Source organism: Phascolarctos cinereus, unplaced genomic scaffold (assembly GCF_003287225.1).
Source record: "Phascolarctos cinereus isolate Bilbo 61053 unplaced genomic scaffold, phaCin_HiC Scaffold_3;HRSCAF=262, whole genome shotgun sequence".
Lineage (NCBI taxonomy): Eukaryota > Metazoa > Chordata > Mammalia > Diprotodontia > Phascolarctidae > Phascolarctos > Phascolarctos cinereus.
The window spans coordinates 194,862,381-194,875,914 of NW_027555736.1; the positions used below are offsets into that span (position 1 = coordinate 194,862,381).

Here is a 13,534-nt window from a genome sequence, read left to right on the forward strand (position 1 = left end):
TCCAGAGATGGAAAACAAGTTTAGGAGGCTTTTAGCAGCTGCAAGCTGGCCTACCTTTTGTATCAGTCCGGACCGAGGTTAGAACAACACTAAAAAGGGAACCAGTTAAAGCAAGATTTACTTATAGACTACTTTGAGTTGTATGGAAAGAAAGGGAAAAAAAATCATGAGAGATTTTCAGTGATTAGTGTGGTTTGCTTTGGAAAGGAAGACAATGTTGTGTAGCAGAAAAAACATGGGACTTGTAGCCAGGAGACTTGGGTTCAAGTCCCAACTCTCCCACTTATTAGTTATATGCCTTAGTTTCCTGATCTGTAAAATAGGGATCTGTCCTGCTTCCATCATAGCTTTGTTGTGAAGATTAAATGAGATGACTTAAATCCAAAATCCAACTTTTCAACAACCATTAAACACCTACTATGTTTTTGGTACTGGAGGAGATAAATAATTTAGGTAAAAAGTGATCCCTGCCAAAATCAAATCAGGTATCTTTCATAGTTTTGTTGAAGAGTCCTTAACCAAACAAGGGATAGAGATGATCACAAGTTATAAAATAGATAATTGTGCCTACATGAAATTGATGAGCTTTTTCACAAACAAAATCAATGCAACTAGGAAAAGAAGAGTAGTGGATTGGGAAAAATCTTTGAATCAAATATCTCTGATAAGGATCTGATATCTATGATATATGGGGAACTAACCCAAAAATATTTGGCTGAGAGTCATTACCCAGTGGATAAGTGGTCAAAGGATATTAATATTTCTCAGAAGAAGAAAAGTTGCAAACTATTAAGAACCATATGAGCATACAATTGTTGCAAATCAAGAAAAATAAGAGAAATGCAAATTAAAACAGCTCTGAAGATTCACCTCACATCTAGCAAGTTGGCAAAGACAACAAAAGGTGGAAATAGTTAATGTTGGAGGAGGTTTGGAAAGACAGGAAGGCTAGTATACTATTGATGGGGCTATTTTAAAAGCATTCTCAACCATTCCTGAAAGCAGTATGGAATTATGGAAATCAAGTGACAAAAATATCCCTTGATTCAGAGACTGTAGCCTTTGATCCAGAGATTCCACTGTTAGGTATATATCCTCAGGAGATCAAATTTAGAAAGAAAGCTCCTATATGTGCCAAAATATTTATAGTAGCACTTTTGTACTAGTAAAGAACTATAGACAAAGTAAATGCATATTGATTGGGGAATGGTTATTGTTATTATTAAATTATGGCACATGAATATAATAAGATATTGCTGTGCTCTAAGAAATGATGAATATGGAGAACACAGACAAGCATAAGGAAAATTACATGAACTGATGTAAAGCAAATTAAACAGAACCAGGAAAACAACATCTATAATAACTATAATAATATAAATAGAAAAATGAAAAAAAAATGAAGTTGAGCAGTTTAGTTATAATAACAATGATTCTAAAAGAAGGGATGAGAAATGTACCTCCAGCCCTTGAGAGGTAGACCACTATGGATGTGAAATGCTACATATACAGTCAGACTCATTTGATGGCTTAGTTAGTTTTTCAGAACTGCTTTTTTTTTCTTTGTTTCTTTTTTTGGTATTTGTTATATGGGATTGCTCTATGGGGAGAGATATAATTATAAATGAACAGATGTAAACACAAGATACGTCATTTAAAAAAGAAATGTTCCCTTCTCTGACGTAGTTTACAATCTAAGGGGAGTGATGTATGCCTATCAATTAACAAGAATTTATTAAGCTCTTACCATGTGCCAGGCACTGTTGTAGATGCTGGGAACTCAAAGACAAAAACTGAAGTAATTCCTGCCTCCAAGAAATCCACATGCTATCAACATGTATATACATAAGTCAATAGAGGATAAATATATACAGAGTAAATACATAATATAGAAGTTTAAAAAACACAAGGGAATTAGGGCAGGAAGGCACTAGGACTTGGGGGAGATAAGGAAAGGCTTTGTGTAAAAAGAGGTGCTTGAGCTGTGTGTTGCAGTGGATAGAGGAACAGCTCTAGAGTTAGGAGGACCTGAGTTCGAATCTAGCCTCAGATTCAGATACTTAGTAGCTGTGTGTTACCCTTTTCCTCCAAAAAAGAAAATTCCCTAAATACTTTTAACTTTGTTTCCTCAGTTACTTCTGAGGAGAGTCGGCATGGCATGGTGCATAGGGTACTGAACTAGAACTCCTCTAAACTTTCAGATAAACTGAAGTTCCCGGTGTAAATCCTGCCTATGATCCTTGGTAGTGGTATGTAACTTGTGGTTCAAAGCCCATTAGTATGGGAGTCTTCCTTCATTGAAGGAGAGAGAGAGAGAGAGAGAGAGAGAGAGAGAGAGAGAGAGAGAGAGAGAGAGAGAGAGAGAGAGAGAGAGAGAGAGAGAGAGAGAGAGAGAGAGAGAGAGAGAGAGAGAGAGAGAGAGAGAGAGAGAGAGAGAGAGAGAGAGAGAGAGAGAGAGAAATGCATTACTGAGAGGGAAGGATCTATTGTTTCTGGTCTTCAGGGTAAGGGCTGCAGATGCCTGTCATCTCCCGTTGAACTCCACACTGTTGCTGCTTCATCTGTAAATCATTCTCATTTCTATGGGGAGTGCTGCTGCAGGCTGTTCCCCTGATTCTTTCCACTTCTTATTACTGGTTTTGGAGATTTCTGTGGCTAAGCCTGGGACCTAGAAGGAAGTTAGTGTTTGTTTTGTTTTTTTAAACAATTTGAATTACAATGAAGAAAGCTTATGAAGAGCATGCCTTGTAGGGGCTGGGGAAAGCGACTTAATCTTCATTATCTGGGGCTACTTTTCTCTATAGTGGCTGTGTTAATATTAAATCCCTAAAACTGCATTTTCTTATTAAGCATTTTTTTTACTGTAAAAATATGATACATTTATACTCATTGTATTCTGTAAAGAGAGGTTGCTTCACCTGTACCTCACCCCTGTAAAGAGGTTGCCCGGTTCACTTTGTAAATCTGCCTCTGGTCTTTTAGCAAGTGGTTTCTGAACACAGGTTTAGAATGTATTATTATTTTTATATTATATATTATTAGAATATATATTCTTTTTTTCTTTTTGTTTGTTCAGGCAGTGATTTAATTGGTTGGAATCTGAGGACTCCCTGTACAAATTAATAACTGCAAGTGTTCTGTATCTTACCACTCAGAAATTCAGCTTCATATGTAGATAAGGAGATAGTAATAACTTGGATTTTTATGATGCTTTTTGCTTTCTTAAAGTACTTTCACACTTACGATGTAATTTCCCACCTTCCAGCCTCCAACAACGGTGATTATTTTCATTTTATGAGAGGGAAAGACACTAACATTCCAAAGTTATATGACTTGATTAAGGTTGTATTATTGGTTAGGATCAGACCAAGGCTATGGTCTCCTGACTCTTGATCTATACACTCAGTGGCAAGGAAAACAGCCAATCTCTCTGCAGGTGTCTTGGATTTTGCTTTGCCACTGCCAGCAGGTGAGGATGGTGTGGTAGCTGGGAGGTTTGAGGAGAAGAAAAAGCAATGAGTACCACCTGATGGATAATTAGGCTGGCCATATACTTGTTGCTTTGAGAAGCATTTGGTTATTTGGGGGAGGAGAGGCAGACAAACAACTCCTAGAGCTTGAGAAGGGTGCATCTGCATTCTGGAGAAATTCCTCAGAAGTGAGTATGTCACTGGATGTTTTCTCTGGCATGCTGAGCTATATGTGAAAATTCTCCTTGGGGACAGTGTGTTGTGTTTATTTTTCCCCTTCCACAGATATCTTGTGTGCTGCTATTATGCTTAGTACTTTCCACAGCGATAAGGTCTGGTACTCCTGTACAGGTGATCTGTGATGATGAGGTTATTCATTGATAGCCCTGGTTGCATCTCTGTTACACTGATTGTTCACAGACTCCGCCTTTTTGGCGTAGGGGTGCTTGAGACCACAGAAATGGCACAGGTAACATGATGTTGCTTCTTCAACTATAGGTGCTTATCCAAACAGATTTTAGTGTTTGTAAGCAATGCCTCGAATAAATAAAAATAATATATCTCAGTTTCTCCAGTAAAAGGCCAGAATTGAACTTGAAGAGATAATCAGATTGTGATTTTATTGTGATATATTATTGTGATATAATATAATATTGTGATTATTAATTAATAAAAGTTGATAACATGACTAGGTATATAGCTTGGGTAAGCTAAGGCCTTATCTTTCATGACTTAAAAGACTGGAGTATATTGCAAAGGCCTGTGTATATGGGACTCACAAAAAGGCTTGGTGTGGGCCCTTCTGTCAATCAATGTAGCAGCAGTCATCTTGAGAACCTGGACCATAGTACTCTTCCAGCAGGGCTTGATGCCTAGCATGAATCCTCTTCCTTATGCCCTTTAAAAAAAAAACTAAATGGATTTTAACTAACTAATGGCTCTTTTCCATGATATCTTAGGGTAGTATTTCAGTAAAGGCCTTTAGATCTCTGGAACTAGGAAAACTGTATTCTGATTGTGAGCAATCATAAGATTTAGGGGTATTGTGGTTAATGGAAATTTATTGCTAGATAACTATGAATTTATCCCTAAATGTAGTTTTCATCGTTGGCTTAACCTTCCTTGCATTTAAAATAAACAAGTAAATAAAAAAAAAACAAATGCCTGAAATTGTTGACATGGTGCTGATGAAAATGGTTTTTATGTAGTGTCTAAATCTTACCCTTCTGGATAGGCTAGCAAAGGATAGTCAACCTTGAGTGGGCTAGAGTTGTTGGTTTTATAAAAAATTGTAAGTAGATCATTGTCGTTCCTTGTTATAGCAAACTGATACATAATCTATTTGGAAAAAGTTTGGTAACCCTAGGGCTTCAGAGTTGACATTTAGAGTCGAGGCTGATCTTTTTTTTCCTTCCTTCCCCCTCCCCACCCAATGCCTTGTTTACAAAACATTCACATCTTTTTCACAAAAAGGCAGTTAATTCTGGTGTCTAGTATAAGAGCAGATCGTGTCGCTTTGACCAGCAAAAAATATTTATTCAGAAAATTTCCCCAGTAAGTGTAATGTGTCAAAGTGAAAAGGCCACTTCTTCTGGGTAATTGAACACCTATACTTTAAAAATAAACAAAACATGGCATGCCAAGAGGAGCCTCAGAGGTTAACTAGTCCTGAATAGGAATTCCCTCTATGGCTTATCCAACAAGGAGTCATCTGGCTCTGACTTGATGACCTTTAGCATTTTTTTTTAATTCTGAGTTCCAAGTTCTCTCCCTCCATTTCCTCCCCTATCCATTGAGGAGGCAAGCAATATGGTACCCATTATATATATAAAGCCATGCAAAACATATTTCTATAATAGACATGTTGAAAAAAAAAAGCAAGAAAAATAAAGTGAAAAATAACATGCTTCAATTTGTACTCACAGTTCACTAGTTCTCTCTCTCTCCTATTGTGAGTGCTTTAGAATTATCTTGGATCATTGTATTGATCAGAATAGTTAAGTCTTTTACTGTTGATCATTGTTAGAGTATTGCTGTTACTGTGTAATATGTTCTCCTGGTTCTGTTCACTTTACTTTGCATCAATTCACGCGTCTTCCTCCATTTTTCTGAAACCATCTGATGACCTCGTCATTTCTTAGAGCATTTCATCACAATCGTATACCACAACTTGTCCAGCCATTCCCCAATCGATGGGTATCACTTAAATTTCCAATTCTTTGGACTTGATGACTAGGGATCTTGCAATTCTCTGAGGCATCGTTTCCTTTTCGGTGTATTTCTCCTTGCAGTATTAGAAAGTTTTCCCTTACATTAAATCAAAATTTGCCTTTCTGTAACTTTGATCCATTGTCTTAGGCCTTCCCTCCGAGACCAAACAGACAAACTCTAATGAGTTTTTCACATTTCACTTTTCAAATAACTTGAGTTATTACATAGTTCCACAATTTTGTCTTCTTCGGGCTAAATATTCCTCAGTTCCTTCTACTGACTTTCCTGTGGCATGTTTTATTGGTTGGGATAGTCATAGGGAAATATTCTATTATCTTTGTGTAGCTCAGGTGCTAAAGTTTCACCACCCTCCCTTTGTCAAATTTTCTTTCTTTTTTAGCACTATAGAAATTTTATTATTAGTAGTATGATGGGAAATAATTGACAGTTTGTGTCTGACAAATTTAAAATATTTATTGAGATATACTCATCTCTTGAAGACCCCAATCTAAGCGGTCATATGATAAAAATTAAAAGATCATAGCTGAAAGAAATTGATAAGGGAGTTAACTAGTTAAAAGGTAAAAAGCGTAGAGATAACTAATTAGAAAAAAAGTTAAAATCTAAAGAAATTTCATTCACTCAGCACTTGTCTGAAATGTTCAAGGCATTCATCTAAAAAAGCCTTTCCCTGTCTCATTGTAGCTAGGAGGGGCCTTTGTCAAATTTTTACAGCTAATCAAGTATTCTGAGAAGAGTCCATCAATTATCCTTAATGAATAGGAGAGTTCTGTTTATCTCACGCTTTGAATGATGCTAGAACTTGTGTGTATGAGTTTTCTGAAATAGGACCCATTTATCTAAAAGGTTTTGAATTGAGGAAATACTTGTTTTTACAGAGAGACCACACTTCAAGTTAGCCCATACAGATGAGAATCTTAGGAATTTTTAGATAATTCTGGATAATTCTATAACCTTTCTTAGCAACTTATTTTAGTATTTACTGATCTGCACCATCAGGAAGTTCTTCCTTATGTCTAATCTAGACCTGTCTTTATTCTATTCTTAGAGGAGGAGACGTCTTTCACATCCAGTTGAAGACTATAATTGATTATTCTCAGCCTTTTTTCCATTGTGAATAATAACATGTCAATGGATTCATGATCTCATTGGCAAAAATATTCCTTCAGAAGCTAATAATAATAATAAGGCAGCTAGGCGGTACAGTGGATAGAGTGCCAAGCCTGAAGTCAGGAAGACTCATCTCCCTGATTTCAAAACTGACTTAGGCACCTACTAGCTGTGTGACTTGGGCAAGTCACTTGCTTCAGTTTCCTGTAAAACGGCAAAACTCCAGATCATGTGTAAAATGAGGTGGGAAAGGAAATGGTAAAACACTCCAGTATCTTTGCCAAGAAAATTCCAAATGGGGTTATGAAGAGTTGGACACGACTGAAATGAGTGAACAAGAAAGACAATAGCAGCAACAAATGGTTTATGGCAAAATGGATAGAGTGCTATGCTCAAAGGTAGGAAGAAGACCCAGGTTTAAGTCTTGCATTTGACCCATACTGGCTTTGTGACTCTGTGTAATCTGCTTTACCTCTCAGTGGTACAAGTCAACTCTCTAACATTATAGATTACAGAGCAGGGGAGACCAGCATAGGTAGAGGGAATTTCCTCACCCAAAATTCCCTATACTGAGGAAATCACAGATCTGATCCAAAAATTAGAGAATAAATAAATAGAAACAAATTCTCAAAATAAAAAAATCCACCTTATTTTTGTGCAAGATACATGTTATATTTTTTCTTCTAGCTCCTTTAACTTTCTCCTAGGTGTTGTTTTTCAATCTTTTAACCTTTTTTGTCTTTTTTTTAATAACATTGTTTTGAAAAGTTTCATTAATGCTCTTTTTAAAATCATAGCCATTTCCCAATGATTCTTCTCACCCTCAAATGCCCTCTTGTAGCAATTAAGTTCACCTTAAATGAATAATGTTTGAAAAATAAATCGTGTCTGAAATCATATGTCTCATTCCACACTTATGGTTTTTCTGTTTAAATTTCTAGAAGTTTTCTCCATAATGGAGTCCTTTCTGGTTTCTACTATCTTCCATTTTAATTGCTGAGGGACAAAACTGATTGTACTGGGGCAGAACTCAATGTTGAGAATCAGTTCTTTGTAGGACCTTGAAAGAAAACTGTCCTCAAACTTTGTGTCAGAGGGTGCCCTTTGGAACATTTTCTATCCTCTAGCTCATAGCTCCCACCCAGAAAATCTGGAGAAATCACTATCTGACGGCATCCAGTGGGCTGATACCAATTCCCCTTGCAAGCACACATTTCATGATATTCAGGAAGAAAAGAAGTTTTATAGAAAGAATCAGAAAAACAAATCCTTGGGAGCAAAACAGAAACCCTCCAATGAATAACTTTCATTCAAAGATCTGTGGAAACTCCCAATCATTTACAATCCCAGATAGGCAGACTCTTCTCCCTCTTGTGTAGTTCCCTGCAGATATTTTGAGAATGGCTCTTGTTTTTTGCTCTCAAATAACTTTTTCTTCTGGTGAGTTGCTCTAGTGGCATGCTGTATCTTGGTTCTCCTACTGTGTATTATTGAGTGTCTCTCACTGTCTTTGTCTTTCTGTCTCTGCCTCTCTCTCTCTCTCTTCTCTCTCTCTCTCTCTCTCTCTCTCTCTCTCTCTCTCTCTCTCTCTCTCTCATTTTTAGGGGCTCTTTCTTCATTTCCCTATTGATCTCTACAGGAGTCCTGGATGGAGCTATATTGCTTATCTGCAAGATTGTCTTTTGGTCAATCAAGGCTCAAACCTTTGCTGATGCAAAACATAATGTTTCTGGGTATGGTCTTTTGCCTTTGTCAACAAGAAGAAAATCCAGAGGAGTTTTCCTTGTCTCACAGGAGACACCTAACTCCCTGCATAGCTCACAGCTGGTTATGCTTGTACCAGATTGAGGATTTCCTCTTACTGAGTCTATTCCCATTTGCCATTGCTTCTGTTAGCTTCTGGCTACCCAAGAGCTTGCCCAGAAACTCTTTCATTCTTTAACTTCAGGAGAGAATCAATTACAAACATATTAAATTGTTGGTTTAAAAAAAATCATAGAGATTTCCCAGTATACAACTCACCATTAATGAACCTTCCCTTGTAGCAAAAACTTGCAAGGAATTAGAACCAACTAAGAAAATAGCTAAGTCTAACAACAAAAGGTACATTTAGTACCAGTATTCCCCCACCTCTCTTTTGAGAGGTAGGATATATGTTGCACAGGCCGCTAAGTGGCTCAATGGGTAGAGCTTGAAATCAGAAAGACTCATTTTCCCGAGTTCAAATCCAGCCTCAGACACTAGCTGTGTGACCCTAGGTAAGTCAGTTAACCTTGTTTGCCTGACTTTCCTTATCTGTAAAATGTGCTGGAGAAGGAAATGGCAAACCACTCCAGTATCTTTGCCAAGAAACCCCCAAATGGGGTCATGAAGAGTCCGACATGACTGCAATGACTGAACAACATGGCCCCTGCAATTTCTAGACTCAGAGAATTGCCTGGGAGCGCTAAAGGGTTAAGTGATTTGCTCTGTGCCAAATGGCCAGTAAATAAGAATCAGACTCTGGACTTGAACTCGGGTCTTCCTGACCAACTCTGAGACCTGATCTCTAACCATTCTGTCCCAACTTTGAGAATCTTCAGAGATGGGAATACCAGAGGAAACTGGCAACTTCTTCTAGGGCTGTCCCAACTCACTAGTGTGACCAGTTAAGTATCCTGCTGTGTTGCAGGTGAGTCTTATCCAAGAAGCTTTCTTCCAAGTCCTATAAACATTATTTTAGGATCTCATCCGAAGGGGAGAGAAGGTAAGGCCAATGCCAGGACGAAGCTCTGTTGAACATACAACATTTGCTTGTATTGGCACTACTGCTAAGAGCAAACTGTTCTGTTCGCATCCTCTTCTGGCTAGTCATTCATTCTGTTCTTTCTGGGGATCACATAGGGGACAAATGCAAAGACTCATTTGCTCTCACAGATTGGGAATGGGGGGAAAATCAGAGGGAGGCTCCCCCATTTTTTCCAAACACAGAACACAGCTACCAAAAAAATGTCATAGAGTCCTACATTTTCTACCAGGCAGGATTATAGGAAGGAGATTCTTAGAAACAAACACTATATATTTCTCTATGTCCATGATTTCTGCGTAGGGGAGAAAGAGAGGTATGGAAAAAAAAGAAGAGAGAGGAGAGAAAGTTTGGCTGAGAGATGAAAAGCCTATAGCAATAGATCATTTAAAGATGTTGAAGCGGCTGGGAATACCTGCCCTGTGACCTGCCTGCTCACATACTTTCCTAGTTGCTGATAGGTATTCAGCAAGGATAAGAGACCAGTTCTAAATTTTATCGTTTATAAAGGAGTAGGCCATGTTTGAACACCCAGTGGAAATAAGCATTGGAAATCTATTTCTTTTCTCATATCCTGGAAAAGTTGTCAGTAATGAGATGCCCCAGTCTCTGGCTAGAGCAGAAGAGTCAGGAATACAGAATGACCTTAGTAATGAGTGCCTTGCTAATTCTTGACAAATGCCTTATTTGGGGTTTAGAAACACCTCAAGTTTTTCAAAACAATTTTATTGACACCTTTTGTTTTCGGATCACTGTCATTTCTGGAAAGACCATACCTTTTCCTCCTACTTCAGACTGAGTCTTCTCCTGGTTGACCCAAATTTTTACCAGTCAGGCTTTACTATAATAGCTTCCTTACCTCGTTAAAACAACAACAACAAAAACCTTGTGCTTTTCAGAAAGAGAACAAAATAGAGACCAGCTGTCTGCAAGAGACCTTTCCTGTTGCCTCCCTTCAATTCAAGCTGTTAGTGACTTCCCCTTTAAGATGGGCATGCACCACTTAGTTACCATGCTTGCTTGCTACTATAAGAACTGTTATAAATCTGCTTGCATATATGGGTCCTTTCCCACTTTCTTTGATCTCTTTGAAATAGTAGTGGTTATTTCTGGGTCGAAGGATACGCACATTTTAGTAACTTTGAGGGCACAGTTCTAAAATGGCCAGGCCAATTCACAGTTCCACCAGCAATATGTTAATGTGCTTTTTTTTTTTTAATATTCTTTAACACTTTTCATTTTTTGGTCGTCTTTGCCTATCAGATAGGAATGAGGTGGATCCTCAGAGTTGTTTTGATTTGTATATCTCTAATTATTAGTGATTTGGGAGCGTTCTTCTATATGGCTGTTGATTGCTTCTTTCTTCCTTTGAAAGCCACCATTTATATTCTTTGATCATTTATCAGCTGAAGAATGATTCTTATTCTCATAGATTTGGATCAATTCCTTACCTATTAGAAATGGGACTCTTATTAGAGAAACTTGCTGCAAGGATTTTTCTTCCCCAGTTAAATTTTCCTTCTAATTTTAACTACATTCAACTTGTTTGTGCAAAACCTTTAATTATTGAAATTGTTCATTATCTTCTCTAATCTTCTTACTTCCTTGTCTGGTCATAAACTCTTTTCCTATCCAGAGATCTGAAAATTGTATTTTCTTTTTATTTTTCTAATTTGTTTTTGTTTTATATATAGGTCATATATTCATTTGGAGCTTACCTTGGTATGTAGTTTGATGTGTTGATCTAAACCTAGTTTATGCCAGGCTACTTTCCAGTTTTGGACAGCAGTTTTTGTCAAATGGTGAATTCTTACCTCCAGAGCTGGGGTCTTGGGATTTATTGAATACCAGGCTACCAGGTTCCTTTGCTTCTGTGTATCATGTACCTAATCTGTTCCACTGATTGACCTCTTTATCTCTTCACCAGTACCAAATCATATATATGGTTATTGCTTTGTAGCATAGTTTGAAATGTGGTATTGCTTGCCCTCTTCCCACTTGAAAAAATAATTTTTGAGATGTTTGGTCTTTTGTTCTTTCAGAAGAATTTTCTCACTATTTTAGTTAGCTCTATGAAGTAATTATTTTGTAAATTTTTAATGACACAATAAGTAGATTGATTTAAGTAACATTATCATTTTTATTATATTGGCTTGGCCCTCTCTTGAGCAATTAATATTTATTCAGTTATTTAGGTCTGTCTTTATTTCTGAAAAGTGTTTTGAAGTTGAATTCATATAGTTCCTGTGTGTGCCTAGATGGGTAGATTCCCAAGTATTTTCCACATTCTTTTTTTTTTTTAAATTTTCCAAGTACTTTATTGTTTCCACAATTTTTGGAAGTTTCATTGATGAGTTGTGGAAAAATGTTATTTTCAAACAGCTTCCTTCATAATCCTGCTTAGCTTCTGGATCTTGGTTCTTGCAGACGTATCAACATATTTCTCTCCTATGCAAACAATCATTTCTCCCATGATTGAAGTCTTAACCTCCATTTTCAGGACTTGGCCTTTCCTTAGGAAGCTGTTCAGGACAGTTTTTAATTCGGAAAGACTTGAGTCAGCTAAGGTAGATGCAGTAATAATTGAACATTGTACTTCTCCATGATTCACACTCATCATGGTAGAAAATGCTGAAATGACTCCTGGGTTATTGTTTAAGCGACCATTTTCAGCAAGCAATTTCATGAGGTCTGTTGTGATGGGGGAAAACTTCTCTTTCACTATTATGTCACTTAGTTTTTATCTTAGTAGAACACTTTTTATGGGGATTCATAATAGAATCAATCATTTTGGGATCCTTCAAAAGTTTTGTCACTCTGAGTAACTGCTTTTCTACCACATCAGTTTATTCTGCTTAGATGCAGCATAATAAAGAGCTGTGGCATATCAATCTTCTAGACCATAAACTTGAACTGAAGGCCTGATGAGTTTAGCAAATGGTCTGCTCACTGAAGTAGTGAAGCGGCTTACCTGCTGGAGCATCCAGATGCACTGGGTGCTGTCATCTTCTCCTGTGGTCCCTGTAGGTCCTATTTTCTACATTCTATAGTTATTTTAATTGGAATTTTTCTGTCTCTTTTGGCTTGCATCAATATTCAGTGGGGATATTAGTCTATAGTTTTCTTTCTCTGTTTTGACTTTCCTTGGTTTAGGTATCAAAATTATATTTGTATAATAGAAGAAATTTGATGTAATTCCATATTTTTCTACTTTTGCAAAGTTAATGTGTATTGGATTATTTAATAAGTTATTTAATCTCCAAATTTTTAACCATTTACTAGATCTTTACAATTTTTATTGGATTATAATCAATAAAAGATAGTTTCTGCTTTTCTGTATTTTTGTGAGGTATTAATGCCATTATACATGGCCATTTTTTTTTGTAAAGTTGCTTCATACATCTGAAAAATATGTCTACTTCTTTTTGTTTTTTGTTTTTTACTTAGTAAGCACCAAAGATTCAACATGTTTACCTTTTCCAAATTCTGTTTTGGTTCTTAACTTTTCTTTTCATCTTTTTGTTAGATTTGTCTAGATCTGAAGGGGGTACATTAAAGTTCCAAACTATTACAGTTTTACTTTTTTTCTCCCTGTAACTCATTTATGCCTTCCTTTAAGTATTTAGATGCCATGGCATTTTGTGTGTATTTGTTGAGGATTAAAATTAATTGTCTGTAGTACCTTTAAGTTTAGTATATTGTTCCTATTTTGTCTGAGATTCTGATGACTACCCTGCTTTTTCTTTTTAGTTCAGCTGAAGTCTAACTTATTTTGATAAAGTCCCTTATTTTAAATCTGTGTGGGTTTTTGTTTCAAGTCTTGTTTCTTCCAAACAACAAATTGAATTCTGCTTCCTAATCCATTCTCCTCTCTTCTTCTGTTTTATGGGTGAGTTCAACCTATCCACATTAAATTTTCACTAAGTGTATATATTCT

At 36.7% G+C, this 13,534-nt stretch overlaps 1 pseudogene; it reads right to left on the reverse strand.

The window, feature by feature from the left end:
* Positions 1-11,971: 11,971 nt before the first annotated feature.
* Positions 11,972-12,603, reverse strand: LOC110220272 (ATP synthase peripheral stalk subunit OSCP, mitochondrial pseudogene; annotated as a pseudogene).
* Positions 12,604-13,534: the final 931 nt, after the last annotated feature.